The sequence below is a fragment of the Podarcis tiliguerta genome, assembly GCF_965153285.1.
Source record: "Podarcis tiliguerta genome assembly, chromosome: 6".
In the NCBI taxonomy this organism is placed as follows: Eukaryota; Metazoa; Chordata; class Lepidosauria; order Squamata; family Lacertidae; genus Podarcis; species Podarcis tiliguerta.
In genome coordinates this window covers 18306258-18323381 of record NC_139539.1, presented here as the reverse complement: position 1 = coordinate 18323381, position 17124 = coordinate 18306258, and the positions used below count along the sequence as shown (strand labels likewise).

The 17124-nt window shown below is 44.8% G+C and overlaps 1 long non-coding RNA gene across 1 annotated transcript; it reads left to right on the top strand.

The window, feature by feature from the left end:
- The first annotated feature begins 14243 nt into the window (after positions 1-14243).
- On the top strand, positions 14244-15813 carry LOC310679457. The gene is made up of 3 exons (XR_014512275.1): positions 14244-14436; positions 14519-14877; positions 14915-15813. It is a non-coding gene; the product is annotated as an uncharacterized lncRNA (long non-coding RNA).
- Positions 15814-17124: the final 1311 nt, after the last annotated feature.

Here is a 17124-nt window from a genome sequence, read left to right as displayed (position 1 = left end):
CCCAGTTTCTGGAAAAAATAAGTATATAACTCAAACATTACTGACAAACATTGCTGACACACCTTCAGATCTTAAATAGCTAAAACAATTCTTTTGCTCTGTTCCTGACAATCCTGATCATCAGTACAAAGTTGATCTACCAGTCTTTGAGGTTAGTCTCAATGGGACTTGTCCCTCTTCTCTTTCTGGAATCTATAGTATCCATCCATCTGGGGATGCTAACCAGATCCAAGACAAAGCCACAAACAGTGCCCATATTCCTACTTCATGCTGATTCGTGCCTAACAATAAAATGACATACAAAACAATGCCTTAAGAATGATGTGTTTTGGCGCCCTCTTGCTGAATCCTTGGACAGCTGGAACTCAGTATACCGTAATTGCCGTATCCATTCTCGCATTGCTTCACCTTTCGCCCAGACTCCACCTTAATCTTCCATTGATGAACACTTGCTCCTTGCTCACATATGCTTCATGCCAGGCTCTGGACCCAATGAACTTATTACTTCTGTTCCTGCTCGGATTCCTTGCCTAGAACAGTTTCTAATGCTGCAGCACTGCTGGCACAAGGAACTTGCATGCGGGCAACAGGACTTCCTCTCTTGCACCCTCGAAATAAGCTCTGGGGGTTGAGGAATGCACGCTAGGAAAAAGAAATGGAAGTCCCATTGTGCCCATGGAGCTCCACTGCATTTTATTGTAAATTGTCCTGTGATCTTTGCATGAAGGATGGTATAGAAATAACAACAGCAACAGCAGCAGCAACAACAACAACAGGATGCAACCACCTAGTGTTCAACCATTGCTCCTTCTCCCCTTTCTCCTCAAAAGTAAATGCCAAGATGTGATGTAGGGTAAATTCCTTCTTATCCCTCCCTGCTGCTCTATACAGTAATTTGTACCTCGGAAAACCAAGCTTCCTGCACATGCATTACTCAGCATAATGTACTTGTGCAGCTAACTGTGAGCTTTCCCCTGCTCTCAGTACTTCTCATACAGCAGTGGAACTAGAAGTCCTGATTTTATTGAAGTCAGCTGTAAAGGTTCTTTTGATTCCAGTACTGCTAGTATATAAAATCCAGCACCCCACGAGCCTTGTTAACAGATAACAATGCTGTCCTCGGGAACGGTGTAGAAGCGAATGTTAAGCCAGCATGCTCACTATAGGCAGCATCTGAAAAACATGCTGGATCTCAAAACAACAAAGAGGATCGTAAAAATTATGCACTTTCATATACACTCCAACAGGCCTAGTTTTTTCGTTTCTCTCCCTGTTTCAAGTACTCACTGTTCCTTTCCCCCCCCCTCATTTGGGAAACAGCTGAGGATTTCTTTTTAAAATAATGTTTGCTCAAATATGTAGTACAGTTGCCGTTCTTGGGGGCTCAGTTCCCTTACCCTGCTCCCTAGAAGCTTAATCACAGTTTGACAGATGCACCTTGACCCCAGTGCACATTGTGAAAATGGACACACACAGACACAGAAATGCCAGTGCTTCTACATTCCTTATCGCTGCCTATCTAGACGAGTTTAAGCTGCAGTTATTTTGTAAGTGGGTCTATATGTTCTACTGAGTTTACTCGAGCCAGTGTGTTGCATTGGTCAGAGTGCCAGGCCAAAAGGGACGGAAGAGACCCTGGTTCAAGACCCCACTGGCTTTAGTTGAGATTCCTGCATTGCAGGGGGTTGGACTAGATGATCTGCAGAGTCCTTTCCAACTCTGCAGTTCTACGATGCCTACTGGGTGATCTTAGGCCAGTCACTATGTCACAGTCTCAGCTACTTCACAGGTTTCTTGTGAGGATACTTAGCGTAGGGATATTGCGGAGTGGGCAGTGAGGTCCGGAGGGAGCACACTCCCCACCAGCAGGCAGCCACAATCTGCCTGCACGCATGACCCTGGGGTGCGGGGTACACCCCCCCCCCCAGACAAGCCACGGCTGTTGGAACATCGTTCCCTCTGTCTAACCTTTTGCGGTCTCAGTAGTTGGCGGTGTCCTGTCCGTAACCTTTTGTCCCTGAGACCTTTTGTCTCCTTCATCGTACACTGTGCAAGGGGAAAATGACGCTGTGGAAACAGGTGCCAAAATAACTTTGTACCACCCCACGATCTCGGGATGGAAGATGTGTAAAGGTCAAAGCCCAAAATGTAGCTGCCTAGCTTGCATATTGGGACGCGGGTGGCGCTGTGGGTTAAAGCCTCAGCACCTAGGACTTGCCGATTGAAAGGTCGGCGGTTCGAATCCCCGCGGCGGGGTGCGCTCCCGTCGTTCGGTCCCAGCGCCTGCCAACTTAGCAGTTTGAAAGCACCCTCGGGTGCAAGTAGATAAATAGGGACCGCTTAGCAGCGGGAAGGTAAACGGCGTTCCGTGTGCTGCGCTGGCTTGCCAGATGCAGCTTGTCACGCTGGCCACGTGACCCGGAAGTGTCTGCGGACAGTGCTGGCTCCCGGCCTTTAGAGTGAGATGAGTGCACAACCCTAGAGTCTGGCAAGACTGGCCTGTATGGGCAGGGGTACCTTTACCTTTACCTAGCTTGCATATTTGTCTCAATAAAAGGAGGCTCCACAGGACTGGCCAGTAGCTTGCTTCAGCCCACCTGTGCGCAGCTCACATGATGATCAACACCTGTCTTGGGCCTTCACTTCACTTAGGAAGAGAACTATGCACAGCACCTTTACCCATTGGAGTAAAGGCAGGAAATAAATGGAACAAATAAACAGTCACGCTCAGTTCTGCACTGCTTCATAGGTCAGGCAATTGCGGAGTAAATTTTTAATGAAACAGAACAGCAGCCAGAGGTGAACGGTGGAGTCCTCCGATAGTCAAGCTTGACGGTGTTGTAAAATATGCAGATTTCACCTGCAAAATGTTAAAGGGTATATTCTTCTGGGATTCAAGCAAAGTGTTAAGATGAACCACTTTTACTCACCAGATTTAAAAGGAAGTAAGAAATAAGGAGGCAAGGGCTGATAAACTTTTAAAAAGTATCATGATCAAGAGACTTAATCTAATTATGGAAGAAATTTCTGGCACTGACTTTTACTCTTCATATAATTAGGTGAATGAATGGATACTTCTCCAAGCACTGAAAAGCCTATTAGAGCTCTTGATTAATTATCCACATGACGTTATTTGTTATGCACAGAGCCTGATTAATCTTTCACTGACTTAGATAAAAAAGAAAAGTTTGAAATAGAACACGGAGACTGTACTGGATTCATAGCTATTTCTAGGCTATGTTGCTTTATTGTCTTCTAATGGAACAGTAGAAAGAACTATCCATTCTTTTTCTTCCTACTATGTCTGCCTGCAGATAAGGGTTTTTTTGTTTTGTTTTTGAGCCAGGGAAGGACAGGCTATGTAGCTGTAGAGACCAATGCAGGGGAGACATGTTTTGTTGCAGATTGGGCAGATGAAGGACATGCACCATGGTGTTTATTCTCTCTGCATTCCTCCCAGTCGTCGTTCCTCCTCTGGTCACTGCTATAGATACAGGACATGGCTGGATGGGTAGTGGTTAACAGATTGAGGTTGAATCATTTGACCTATGCAGGTCAGTCAGTCAAAATATGTTTTGATTAACCCAGTAGTCTTCAACCTTTTATAATTATAAATATTTATTTATTTATTTATTTATACATACATACATACATACATACATACATACCCCTGCCCATCTGGCTGGGTTTTCCCAGTCACTCTGGGTAGCCCCCAACAGAATATTAAAAACATGATAAAACATCAAACATTAAAAACTTCCCTAAACAGGGTTGTCTTCAGATGTCTTCTAAAAGTCAGATAGTTGCTTATTTCCTTGACATCTGGTGGGAAGGTGTTTCACAGGGCGGGCTCCACTACTGAGAAGGCCCTCTGTCTGGTTTCCTGTAACCTTGCAGTGAGGGAACTGCCAGAAGGCCCTCAGAGCCGGACCTCTGTCCAGGCTGAACGATGGGGGTGGAGATACTTTAGATTTTCAGGACCCACCTTTGTGCATCTTGGAGACCCACTTCTTAATATTTTTACAGCATATTTCTATGGTGGCCGTGCTACTGTTGTTATCCAGTTTACGTTGAGTTGTAACCCAAGAGTGGCTCTTGATCTACCAGCTCAATGAAGGCCAATAGTTGAACCTAGCATTTCCCAGATTGGTGACCTTCACATGTTTTTGAACTTCCGCCAGCCCCAGTCAGTATATCTAATGGTTAGGGGGTGATGAGAACTGAACTTCACCCAAATAGGAACAGCTGGTTTAACCAGTTACATCATTACAGGCCTCCAGCATCTTTGCAAATAATATACAGCATTAATTTGAACTGTAGCAGAAGTGAAAACAAGCAAACAGGGTGTTGGTAGGCAGTCCATATGTTTAAAGACACATCTTAATACATATGTACATTTTGACAGTTTATGGCATTTGTTGCAGTACATTTTGTTCTCAGTTTCTGTGCAGCCAAGGAAATATTGCAATTCTGACACTAACGTATTTCTCTTGCTTAGGCAGAAAGTGAATTATTTACAAGTAAGTTATCAAAACCAGCCAAGTCATTGAAATATTTCCTCCTGGGTTCAGTATAAACACCACAGTAGAGTATACAATGATAAATGTAAAGTTTTCAGTTTGCAAGGATCTTTCTCTCTTAAGGAAACTTGTGGAATTCAGTCTTTATGAGTTGCAGTATGACCTGTTCTGGTCCAAAAGAAACACTTGGACAGTGGTCACAGTGGACCTTTCACTTGAGGGGTTTTTCTGGCTCTACAACATGCCAGACCTACATGCTGCTTAAGCAGTCAGTCTTGCCTTTCCCTCATGTATTAAGTAGGCTGTCCGCTTTAAGGACCTTTATAGCTATAATGTTTTTATTCTTTAAATATCATATTTTCATTTATAAAATAATGAAAAGCATCTTTCAAAACATTGGAAAACTGCTCTGGAATTTGGGGTGGGTTGCAAGATGCATTTAGTGATGTCACAGGTACTATCCAATAGGTGCCCTCCATGGCTATACTTCAGTTCACACTGAACCTCAGCAAATGCTTGAAGAACCAGCTTTTGAGAATGTATCCTGGTTCCTGGTGCAGAAATGCATGTTGTACTGAACACAGTGGGGGACACTTCCTTCACTGCTCGTAAAAAATTATGTCCGCCCTGGGCAGAGTTCTCATGCCAATGTAATATTTTCCATGTGTGTTTCTTCACAAGACTAGTTCCACAGCATGTCTGTGGAGGAACTGGCTCGAAAACAAATAGAACTATACAATGCCTTGGTCAGCTCAAGACTTTGAGCACATAATTAAGCTTAATGTCAAATGGTAATTAAGCCTAGAGAGTCCTAAACATGAAGGAAATGATTTCATCCAAGGATGGACTTCAACATGCCAGGGTATGCCAACATATGTTACTAGCCTGATGCCCACCAGGGGAAGGGCTGTAGCTCAGTCATAGAGGATCTGCTTTGCATGCAGAATGTCCCAGGTTTAATCCCTGTCCATCTCCTGATAGGGTTGGGAAAGGCTGTTGCCTGAAACCCTGGAGAGCCATGCTTAGCCAGTGCAGAACCACTGAGCTTAATGGGCCAATGGTCTGATTTGGCACAGGGCAATTTCCCTCTCTCCCTTAAGGTCCTTATTTCTGATTCCTCAGGCTCTACACTGTCACTGGGTTGTGTGGCTACTCTGGATTTTGCTCACCACCTCTTTCAGTAATTCTTCACCCTTTTTTGCAGTCTGGTGAAATAAAGGTTAAAGGACCCCTGGACAGTTAAGTCCACTCAAATTCAACTATGGGGTGCAGTGCTCATCTCTGCTTTCAGGTTGAGAGAGGCGACATTTGTCTGCAGACTGCTTTTCTGGGTCATGTGGCTGGCATGACTAAACCACTTCTGATGCAACAGGACACCATGACGGAAGCCAGAGCTCATGGAAACGCCATTTACCTACCTGCTGCAGCGGTACTTATTTATCTACTGATAAATCTACTATTTATCATACGCTGGTATGCTTTACAACTGCTAGGTTGGCAGGAGCTGAGACAGAGCAATGGCAGTTCACCCCGTAACACAGATTTGAACTGCCAACCTTACGATCAGTAAGCCACGAGGCTCGGTGGGTTTTAGACCATGGTACCACCACATCCCTGCTCTGGTGAAATAACCAGAGCACTTAAAGTAGACAGAGACTGGAAGAGGGAGTATCTGTATAAGATTGAGGCTGGCATCAAGGGTCAGGATGGTTGGGCAACTGTCTGAAGCCCATCGGGAGCCACTGCCAGTGGTCAGAGTGAACAATAGGGAATAGATGGACCCAGGGTCTGCCTTTGTAAAAAACCAGGTTCCTATTACTAGTTCTCAGTCCCACTTCCTCTCAACTAAGGGCCTGAGGATGCCTTACTCATGGCCTCTCTATACCTTGTTGAATGCACTGGGTATGTCCCTCCTCTGAAGGTCACATTCCCCCCCCCACCCAAAGTGTTCATACTGATTGGTCAAATAAGCAATAAATAATAATTGCTCTTCAGGTGTCCAGCTGCCAGGGGTCACTCACCATCGACCACAAAAGGAAGAAATTGCTGGGCGCTGTTGCTGGCTCCTGTAGACATTGACATGTGGCCCCTCTGTTGCAAAATAACTGCTGTCCCCCCCAACACACCAAATGTATTTGTGCAGTTGCTAAGGAGCAAGAACTCTGCTTCTGTCTCCAAATTTAAATTTTGTACTCTCATGACGTTACCTTGAGAAATCAGTTCCGTCTTACACAAATGGAGGTCTCCTTGACCCCAGATGCTGAAAATAAGACTAAATCCTGTACAGCAAAATAATAACAATGAAATAAAATTGCTGCCACATAAGGTAGAGTTAGTCCTCTCTGCTGGAGGAAGGTCAACTTTGTGAAGCATCAGGAGGACTCTGCTTTTTTATTTCATAGTTGTGGGAACTGGCCGTGCTGTAAATTTATTTAAGAATAGCTCTACTGATGTAGATATAAATACTAATCATATCTGAGTGAACACACACACACAACACACAGAGAGAAGTGGGATTGTGCTGCTAGCCCAGATTCAGCCATTTGGCATAATGGCTGAAATAGCCTCCATGATGGAGGCTGCTCCATTAGGGTGGTTGGGCACTGCCCTACCAATCTCAATCGGCTCTCTGGCAGCCTCACCTGCCTTGTCTTCTTACTTACACCCAGCCCAGGGAGTGGCAATCCTGTCAGCCACACTCATGCCATATGTTTTAATCACTATGATGCCTCATTAAACTGTCATGGCTTCCCCCAAAGCATTCTGGGAGCTGTAGTTTGTTAAGGGGGCCAAGAGTTGAGTAGGGTTAGTTTACTCCATTCCCCTCTCAGAGCTACCAATCCCTGGGTTCCCTGTGAAAAGTAGCTCTGAGAGCAAAATAGGGGCCTCTGAACTCACCCATCTATTCCGCCGCCTTCCCACCCCCCACAAATGTTGCAGCTCCTGCGGTATTACTCCTCTCAGTCTCAGTACAGTTTTACCTCGGGTTACATACGCTTCAGGTTACAGACTCCACTAACCCAGAAATAGTGCTTCAGGTTAAGAACTTTGCTTCAGGATGAGAACAGAAATCGTGCTCCGGCAGCGCGGCAACAGCAGGAGGCTCCATTAGCTAAAGTGGTGCTTCAGGATAAGAACAGTTTCAGGTTAAGTACAGACCTCCGGAACGAATTAAGTACTTAACCCGAGGTACCACTGTACTCTTAATACTCTATTCCATGGGTGTCAAACACAAGGTCCGCGGGCCGAATCCGGCCCGCCAGACCTCGTCATGTGGCCCGTGTAGCCGCCGCCGGCCGCCAGCTGCCAGCCTTCACCTTTTATTCTCACTTTTTTTTTTTTGACACAAGAAAGCCGCCTCTTCAGCGCATGCGCAGCAGCCTACAAGCCAGAGAACGTCTGCCCTCTAGCGGCGCCGGCCATTCTATACAGGAAACCTCCACTTTACATGCATTCAGGAAACCTCCACTTGTTTGTACATTTGAATATCTACTTGCCATTATTCTGACTATGTTTCTGCTTTCAGAGCTAGTTATTACTTACATTATTACAAAAAAACAGTAATAATTGAATGCAGTGACAATAATTTATGATAATAAAGAATGGACACATAGTCCTACAGATACAACCGGCCCTTTGAGGGTGACCAAACTGCTGATGCGGCCCCCAATGAATTTGAGTTTGACACCCCTGCTCTACTGTATCACTTGGTATACATTTTCATAGCAATAATAAAAATATTTTAAAAACTTCTGCAAAGGGCCTGAAGGTGGCAGTGTAAGATGCAAAAATAAGTAACACTTATTGCAGGTTCCAATTTTGCTTGGACTGCACAGTTAGGTTAGAAGGCTGCCTTGAGCCTCATTCGCACAGTCTAAAAATTTGCTTTGCAGGTTGCTTGCTCCTTCATTTCTTTTGCAGGAACCACATGGCATTTCTACTGACGAGGTGATTATGTTGGTTTATATGAAGCTTTCCCAAGCCCTATCCTCTCTCCTTACTCCTTCAGCTTGCAAAAGCTCTCCTTGTCCTCCTGTTGGTGTGTGTGTGTGTGTGTGTGTTGTAAGGCATACAAAGTGGCAATGTGAGATGCAGTCTAGTAACAAGACAAAACCACAGAAATACAAAAAAAGGAAAAAAGCATTCCCACAAGAGTGCATGGATTTCCCTTCTTTTGCACAGCTGGAATGGAGCAACCTGTACTTTGCTGCTCCACTCCTCTTTGTCTCTGACCCCCACCCACTGCTGGCATATGGCCCCTGGAAGGTTCCCAACAAAGAAGTGTGGCCCTTGTGCTGAGCAAGGGCCCCTACAACAGTTTTATGGAATGCTGCTTCCTAGAATCAGTACAGGTGAGGGGTGGCCTATAAATAATTTAGATCAGTGGTTCCCAATTAGCTAAATACTGCGAGGACCATGTTTTTCAAAAGCCAAGCCATGGACCCCTTACTTTTGAAAATGTTGATATTTTTCTGGAAGCTTCTGTTATGTAAGTGGTGTCACCAAAGCCTCCAACAACCAGGATGTGCATCTCACATGACCTGCGTGACAGCACGGCGCCCCAAAACACGTTTTGGGGTGCCATGACCTCACGTGAGAGACCTGTCTGGCCACTATCTCACATGTTTTGGGATGCTGTGCTGTCATGCGAGAGCATGGCCCCTCAGAACAGGATGTCTTGGACAGCTGATGAGTATGTGCTATGGACCCCTCTGGGTGGGTAACATGGACCCCTTGTGGTCTGCAGACCACCAGTTGGGAACCACTGATTTAGCTTAATATGGCCCACAAATCACTGTATCCACAATTGTGAGGCCTAAGGAGGTTATGATGATGCCTCCTCAGCTGAGTGGATATAAAGGTGGGCCTTTTACCCTCTTCCCCAACAAAACACAGCACATAACAGCTGCAACATTCAGCATTGCCTGGTCTTCTTCCTGAGTGGGATTGTAGTTTTAAGGCAACTTCTATCCCTGGTTGGAAGCTGGCTGATGTCTAGTGATGGACCCAGTGGAAGCTGGCAGATGAGAGCTGGTGCTGGGCCTGGGGCAAGATGCACGATCAAAGACTGCCCTCCCTAAATCTTCCTACAGACCAAATGTTGCTAGCTTCTTTAAACAAGCTTTGAAGTGGCTTAGGTTTCCCTTAGGCTGGGAAAGATTGAAAATAAATGAACAGCATTTATCAGAATAGGATAGTTAATACGCTTATTAAAAACAACACTGTTCACAAAACCGAGTGAAAATAAACAAACTTAACATTTTTAGCACTGATACATTACTAAACTACTTAATTAACAGTGCTATTACATATGAATGAAAACATACTGCTTATGACTGATCATCAGTCTATTGGCCTGCAGCACATTTAACAGGGCTCTGCAAATAATTCAACAATAGCAAATAATTCAACAATATCACCCGAGCTTAATTTTCCTGCTAGTTTTGATTCAATGGCCAAGGTTCCCAAATTGGTGAGGGAACTCTTCAGCTACAGTCTCTGGGAGAGCAGTCCTGGGCTCAAGGTGTATGCTGTGCTTTGCCATGTCTGAATCATATTAATAAATATTGGTGCTTACAGAGAACCCTGAGCAATAGATGGAGCAATATAGTCACTCACTGGTTTGTTGAGACAGGAGCAAGGACACTGTATCTTGGTATTCTGGAGCCACCTAGCGTTGTGGCTCCCCAAATAAAGGTGAGCCTATAACTGTGCAGCACAAAGACACACATTCAGAATGTTATTGGAGGCACCAGTGTGAGGTTTTATATAATCAAAACCTGGGAAAGAAATATAGCCTCAGGCTGTTACAAAGATGTAATACAGAGCAGAGAACAACAGTTCATCAGTATGTAGTGGATGCTCTTGTGGCCACGTGTATAATTTATTTGCAGGTGTTTGTTTACCAGCATGCTTCATGCTTATATGGATAAATTATGTAAGGCCGCTTACATTCAAGGCCCTGGGCTTATTTACTGATGTATAAGGAAAGGACCAAACTACAAACAACCAGCAGCACAGCCAAGGCTGGACCTCCAGACCGAAGTCAAGGTGTCACAGCTAGGCACAGGTGAACTTGTCGGGTTTGCTTTCTCCGTTTCTTGTTTTTCCAATCTTAATTGCAATTTTACACATTTCCACATCAATTTGCTTAAAAAAAAAAAAAAAAGTCCTCCTGAAAACCCATCAGCAAATTTGTCCTAATATATACAATTTTGTATGCAATTTTCCCTAATAGGTACATTTTTCGAAAGCAATTTCCCCTCATATAATGCATTTTTATATGCCGTTTTCACAAATGCATGGATTTGTAGGCACCTTTACTTGAGTTTATGCATTTTTGCACACATTACTTGGCTGGTCGAAGTGGATTGCAAAATTAAAAGGAGTGCGAATTTTGAAGAATGGCTGTGTTTCGCTTCACATATTGGTTCAGTAAATGAAGATTATGCAGGTTTGCCTTTAAATACGAACTGAATCCAATTTCTCCCCCATTCCTACCCACAGCCTAGGGAACCATAGTTTTTGCCACCACCAATTTTACAGTTTGGCTATTCCCACTTTGGCATCCCCCACTCTGGTTGGACCACAGGTCAATGCGACCCTCAGCCTAAAAAATGCAAGCCGCCCCTGCATTCGAACAAAACCCCCCAAAACCCCCCTAAAGGGTTTACCAGCCTCTCATTAGAAAGATTGAGTAAGTGCAGTTTTGCATTTTAAGTTCACTTAAATCATAGCACCATCACGATTACACAAATAAAAACTTGTTTGCTTCTGCTGCCTTGAAGCTAAGCACATTTTCATGCACAATTTTGTGGCAGGAAATGATACTACATTTTTGAAGTTGAAAACAATAAAACGAGCACCTGGAACCATGTACATAAGACCATTAAGTCCAGGGTCTAAAATTACCTAGCTGACTTTGGCCTGAAGCCTTGTGAAAACTGATGAAAGTTACATAAGCATAACGGATAGCAGGGCTGGGCTCTTTATTTCTGTTTAGCTGACGTTTGTATCTGGAGCAGGTCCGAAAAGCGGAAAGGAAGTGCTATTCCTATTAGGCAGAGAGAAGACACAGCTGCTGCTAGTCTAACGCGAGCCCAACATACCATTTTTTCCTTCCAGGCCTGCAGTTTATCAGGTGTGCCCTGCACTATTGACAGTGATGGTGATTGCTGTGGAGGGTTCTGCATTATGCCAGTTTAAGGAATGAAGAAAGAAGGGGAAATTGATGCCAGAAGGAAACAAAGAGGGAGATTTCATTAATGCTAATTAAATTCTTAAATCTTTCTTTAGGCTATGGCAGGGTCACCTGGATGAGGGCTTGGCTGCCAACCGACCAGAAATAGCCATCCTGGTGTGTTCTTGCACTATTAACAGTTAATAGGAGCTTGATCTACAGAACTCGGCAGGTTCTGCTTTTCACACCTGTGGAGATAATCTCTTCAAATTTCTCCAGCTGAAAGCCCTGTTCAAGGTACTAGAATCCCATTTTGGGGTTTAAAAGCATCTTTTCTTTTAAATTCCAAACTTGTATACTTCTGGAAGCTTAGGCAATTCTGCAAGTACAAGACTGCCAAGTTATTTTTGAGATATTTTTCATTACCAAAATGATAGAATTGGGCATGCAAGCATACAAGTTCATTATTAGAAGGAATAAGTATGCAGAGGCACTGCTGTTTGATGAACACATTTTTATATTTTGAAGTATTTGAAAGTGTCTGAGCGATTATTGTAAGCAGGCCTATTAACTTCTGAGTAAACATGCACGGGAACATGGTGAATGTGATCAGATGTAGACATTGTGGAGTTATTTTGTTTGGGCCCTCAAATACGTGCTGATGTATGACTTGACATCAGGTAAAGAATAGAGGTGGAGAAAGGTAACTCTATAAATCTGTGCAGTAAAACCAGCAACTTATTTGAACGCTTGGAGTGATTACTTGGGCCTAGAACTCATAGACGAGAGGCAATTGATTTAGGAGGCTATATTATGTAAAATTAGCATGTGCAATTTTTATGCAGATTTGTCATGGGCCTTATAACTATCTAGTATTGCCCATGGCTTTGTACACACAAAACTAGATGTCAGGAAGAAAGGTCATCCCTAACATCCTGGTTTTCTTTTTAACTTACAGCAGAGCATCCTGTCATGTGAGCCTCACCTTCACTCTGAATTACAGGGTCTAGACACAGGTTTACCACCCCAGTGAGTTTTAGACCAGAGCCCAGAGAAATCCTAAAAGGGCAAATATTCAGGTGAAATATGAGAAGTTACCAAAAGGTCAAGATGAGAAACCCCACCAAGGTTCTCAGCTATAAATTTTCGTAGGCTGTTGCTTAGATGAGGAGCACTCCTTTTGAACGAGTTGAATAAGAATATTAAGAAGCCAATAAATCATCAGGCAACTTGGCAAGCCTTCTGGCTCGGACCCAGCTGCCACTCTGAGCTGAAACTTTAGGCAGCAGAAGCAAGCCAATGCCAAAAGTAGCAGCCTATAAAGTTAGGAAGCCAAGGGCTGCATACAAACCATACATTTAAAACACATTCCCCCTTCCACATCCTAGGAACTGGTTTACCTGCCCCCCCCCAACTGTAATCCCCAGCACCAACAACAAACAATGCTCATGATTCAGTTGTTGGGGAGGGGGAGAATGTCCTTTAAATATATGGTGTGCACTCAGCCCAAGGACACATACATGGTTAGGAAGACAAAGGCTGCCACTGGCGAGATCAGGTGAAGGAAAATTGTGTCACCTTGACAAGCACGAATATGCATGGGCTATTTTTGGCAGTGCTTGTGATAGTAAAAAAAAAGACCATCCCCGATTCTCTGTTTCATTCAGTGTCTGCAAGTCACACGTAGCTCATGTTCTCCAACTACTCTGGACTCTTACCAATTGGAAGTGGAATGTGGAGTTTTGCGTTGTGCAGGGTTTATATTGCTTTGGGTATCGGGAGAATGCCTTCACCTCCTACTCAGGGCCTCAGATGGAAATGGGGAGGGGGGGTTGGGTTACCAGGATCTCCTTGACACCCTTTCTGTCCAGCAGTCCTTTCCCTTCTCTTGGGAGCAAAGGAGGCTGCCTTACACTGAGTCAGGCCACTGGTGACACTGCCTAGCCTTGACTTTCCAGGATTTTAGGTTGATCTCTTTCCCAGCCCTGCCTGGAAGTGCTAGAGCAGGGGCAGGCAACCTAAGGCCCGTGGGCCGGATGCAGCCCAATCACCTTCTCAATCTGGCCCGCGGATGGTCCAGGAATCAGCATGTTTTTACATGAGTAGAATGTGTGCTTTTCTTTAAAATGCATCTCTGGGTTATTTGTGGTGCATAGGAATTCGTTCATTCCCCCCCCCCCCCAAATATAGTCTGGTCCACCACATGGTCTGAGGGACGGTGGACCGGCCCATGGCTGAAAAAGGTTGCTGACCCCTGTGCTAGAGGCTGACCCTGGGACCTTCTGCATGCAGAGTACAGTGGTACCTCAGGTTACATACACTTCAGGTTACATACGCTTCAGGTTACACACTCCGCTAACCCAGAAATAGTGCTTCAGGTTAAGAACTTTGCTTCAGGATAAGAACAGAAATCTTTTTCTGGCGGCGCGGCAGCAGCAGGAGGCCCCATTAGCTAAAGTGTTGCTTCAGGTTAAGAACAGTTTCAGGTCAAGAACAGACCTCCGGAACGAATTAAGTTCTTAACCCGTGGTACCACTGTATATGCTCTGCCAGGGAGCTATGGCTCTTCCCCCAACTTGACTGGTCCACTGCTCAGCCTAGGGCAATGCAGTGGTGGCTGGTGGGGTGGCCAAGGGGGACAGTAGAGGTGGGATCAAGGGGGACAGTGGAGGCCGGACCATTTTTTCCAACTTTTCTGCCCTTCATCCTCCCTTGCAAAGGTGCTATAGACCCGGTGTGGGAATCAGATGCTGCTGAACTACAACTCCCATCATCTCTGGCCATTGGCCATGCCTGCTGAGGCTGGTGGGAACTGCAGATCAGCAGCTGCTGCAGGGCCAAAGGTTCCCCACATGTGCTGTAGACGCTTAGGCAATGCAGTAGTATTGTAACTTGGGCTCCGACTGAACTCAACTCTTTGAGGTAGTTTAGACTTAAGAGACTCTGTTTGGACAACGCCCTCGCTTATTAATATAGCAGAAAATGGGCAAGAGCTCGTCTCACAATAAATGCCCATACTGGAAGTACCTTGTATGAATGAACACAATTCAAAAACATTGCATTTGGGCCGATTTGGGAGCCCAATCTGTGGTGATAGCTCTGTGATGGCCAGTTCACATATTCAACTCATTTGAAGCACTGGCCATGAACTATATGAGCCAGCTTTCCGTCTTTTTTGTGGAACCATAGAATCATAGAACTGTAGAGTGGGAAGGGACTCTGAGGATCATCTCATCCTGCAATGCAGGAATATGCAGCTGTTCCATAAGACAATTGAACCTGCAACCTTTGAATTATCAGCACCACGCTCTAACCATGGAGGCATGGCACACCCACAGAATAGACGTTTTCAGCTAATCTTAGAGGACAAATTAATCCTTCAGATATGGTCAGTTGGAGCCTCTGCAGGCTTTGCAGCTCAAGACTTGTACCTCTTGAACAGTGGTGTGATTAAGCAGGAGCTTAATCTACTGCTTTTGTTGGTTAGGCAACGTTTGAGAAAAAATAGACCGGAATACATGGCATGCAGCACATGACATGCCAATCAGGGGCTCTATTGAGCTGCACAGCTACTAAGCTCTGAACACGAGGTTCAACTTCCTGGAGAGCTCTATATGTGGACTACTACCCAATAGCCTTGAATTAACAGATCTAAATATGAATCCTGTGTTAAGTACTTCACTGAGCTGGGACTATCTGGTATCATAACAAGGACATACAGGGATCTCAGGTATCAAGCTACTTCAGGCACCAGGTCACAGATCTTGAGCATACAATATGAACACTTGCACTGTTTCACTGTATGCTGAACACATACAGCAGGGGTGGGGAACAACTGTCCTGCTGGGATAGCTCAGTCAGTAGAGCATGAGGCTCTTAATCTCAGGTTTGAGGGTTCAAGTCCCACGTTGGGCAAAAGATTCCTTCATTGCAGGGGATTGGACTAAATGACCCATGTGGTACCTTCCAACTCAACAATTCTATTATCTCGGACCATTGCCTGTGCTGGCTGGAGTGGATGGCAGGTGAAGTTGCTCACCCACAATGTACAGAGCTCTTCCAATGGGACATAGCAGTCAACTCAGAAAACTTCTTAATGACAAATTGCTGCTATGTCTATCCTTCAGATGTTGCTAGATGCCAGCTCCGTAGTCTCACAGTCATGAGAGTGGTAGTTGAAACACATCTGGAGGGCACCACGTTGGCTGTCTCTGGTCTTTGTATAGGGTTAAGTTTACAAATCCCATAATGCACGCCATGCACAGGAGGAAACACCTGCATGAAAACACATGGGACCTAGAAGGAACACGAACCATTGATGATGAAAATGAAGAAACTGAAGCACAGCCATAACTGGTTGAAATCCATACTGCCTGATGGGTTTCCTGCAGAAGCTAGTAGTCTGGGCCAAGAAAAAATGGATTTCATCCTCCAAGTTTTGCACACAGCAAGTGCTTACATGATGGGAGCACTGAGAATTAGTGTGCGATTATCGTACTTGCTGTGAGTTGTATATTATGTGTGGAAAAGTTAACCTCACATAGGATTCCCATACACTCTAAACCCTTTAACAGAAGGCACAAGGTGGAGACCAGCATTGTTCCCCTCGGCAACTCTGGATTTAACGCAGACTGGAAAACTCTGCCCACACAGATTGTGCATACACAATTCATGCCCGTTTCCTTTCCCCGACATATGCATCAAACGAAGCATACAGCTATGACTCGGTCAAGCACAAATGCTTTCTGTTGAATTAAGATACAGCTAAAAAGTTGGCTGCCCATTTAGCCAAGACTGAAAAACACAACAATCAAACCAGAACCAAACCCTGGGGAGAATGCTCTTTGAACCGGAGGTGGGCAAACTCTTGTTTAATAACGCTAAGCTTCCCAGAACGCCAAAGCATGGAAACAGACAGGTTTGCTGATCCAGCGAGCGATTCGCTTAGGAGGGGCAGAGAATTAAATGAAAATCCATTGCACTGTGACACAGCTTTGCTTCAGAGATGCCTTGAATCGCTGTGGTGGTTTTTACATGAAAGGCTCTGGTGAACGCTGTTTGGTCTGTGCCAAAGGAGATTATGAAAAACTAATTGGATATAAGAAACAAGTAAGAGCTTGCTGGATCTCGCCAGGGGTCCAGCATTCTGTTCTCACAGTGGCGCATCAGCTGCTTGTGGGAAGCCTATAAGCAGGACCTGAGCACAAGAGCACTCGCCCCTTCTGTGGTTTTCATCAACTGGCATTCAGAAGCACTACTGTTTCGTACTGCCTCTATCAGAACAAAGGCCCATCTATTCCAGCATCCTTTCCCACAGGGGTCTCCCAGGTACAATCTGGGCTTGAAGGAAAGAAACTTCTCTTCTTGTTGCTCTAACAACTGGTATGCAGAAGCAAACTGCCTTTGAACCTGGAGGTTCATATA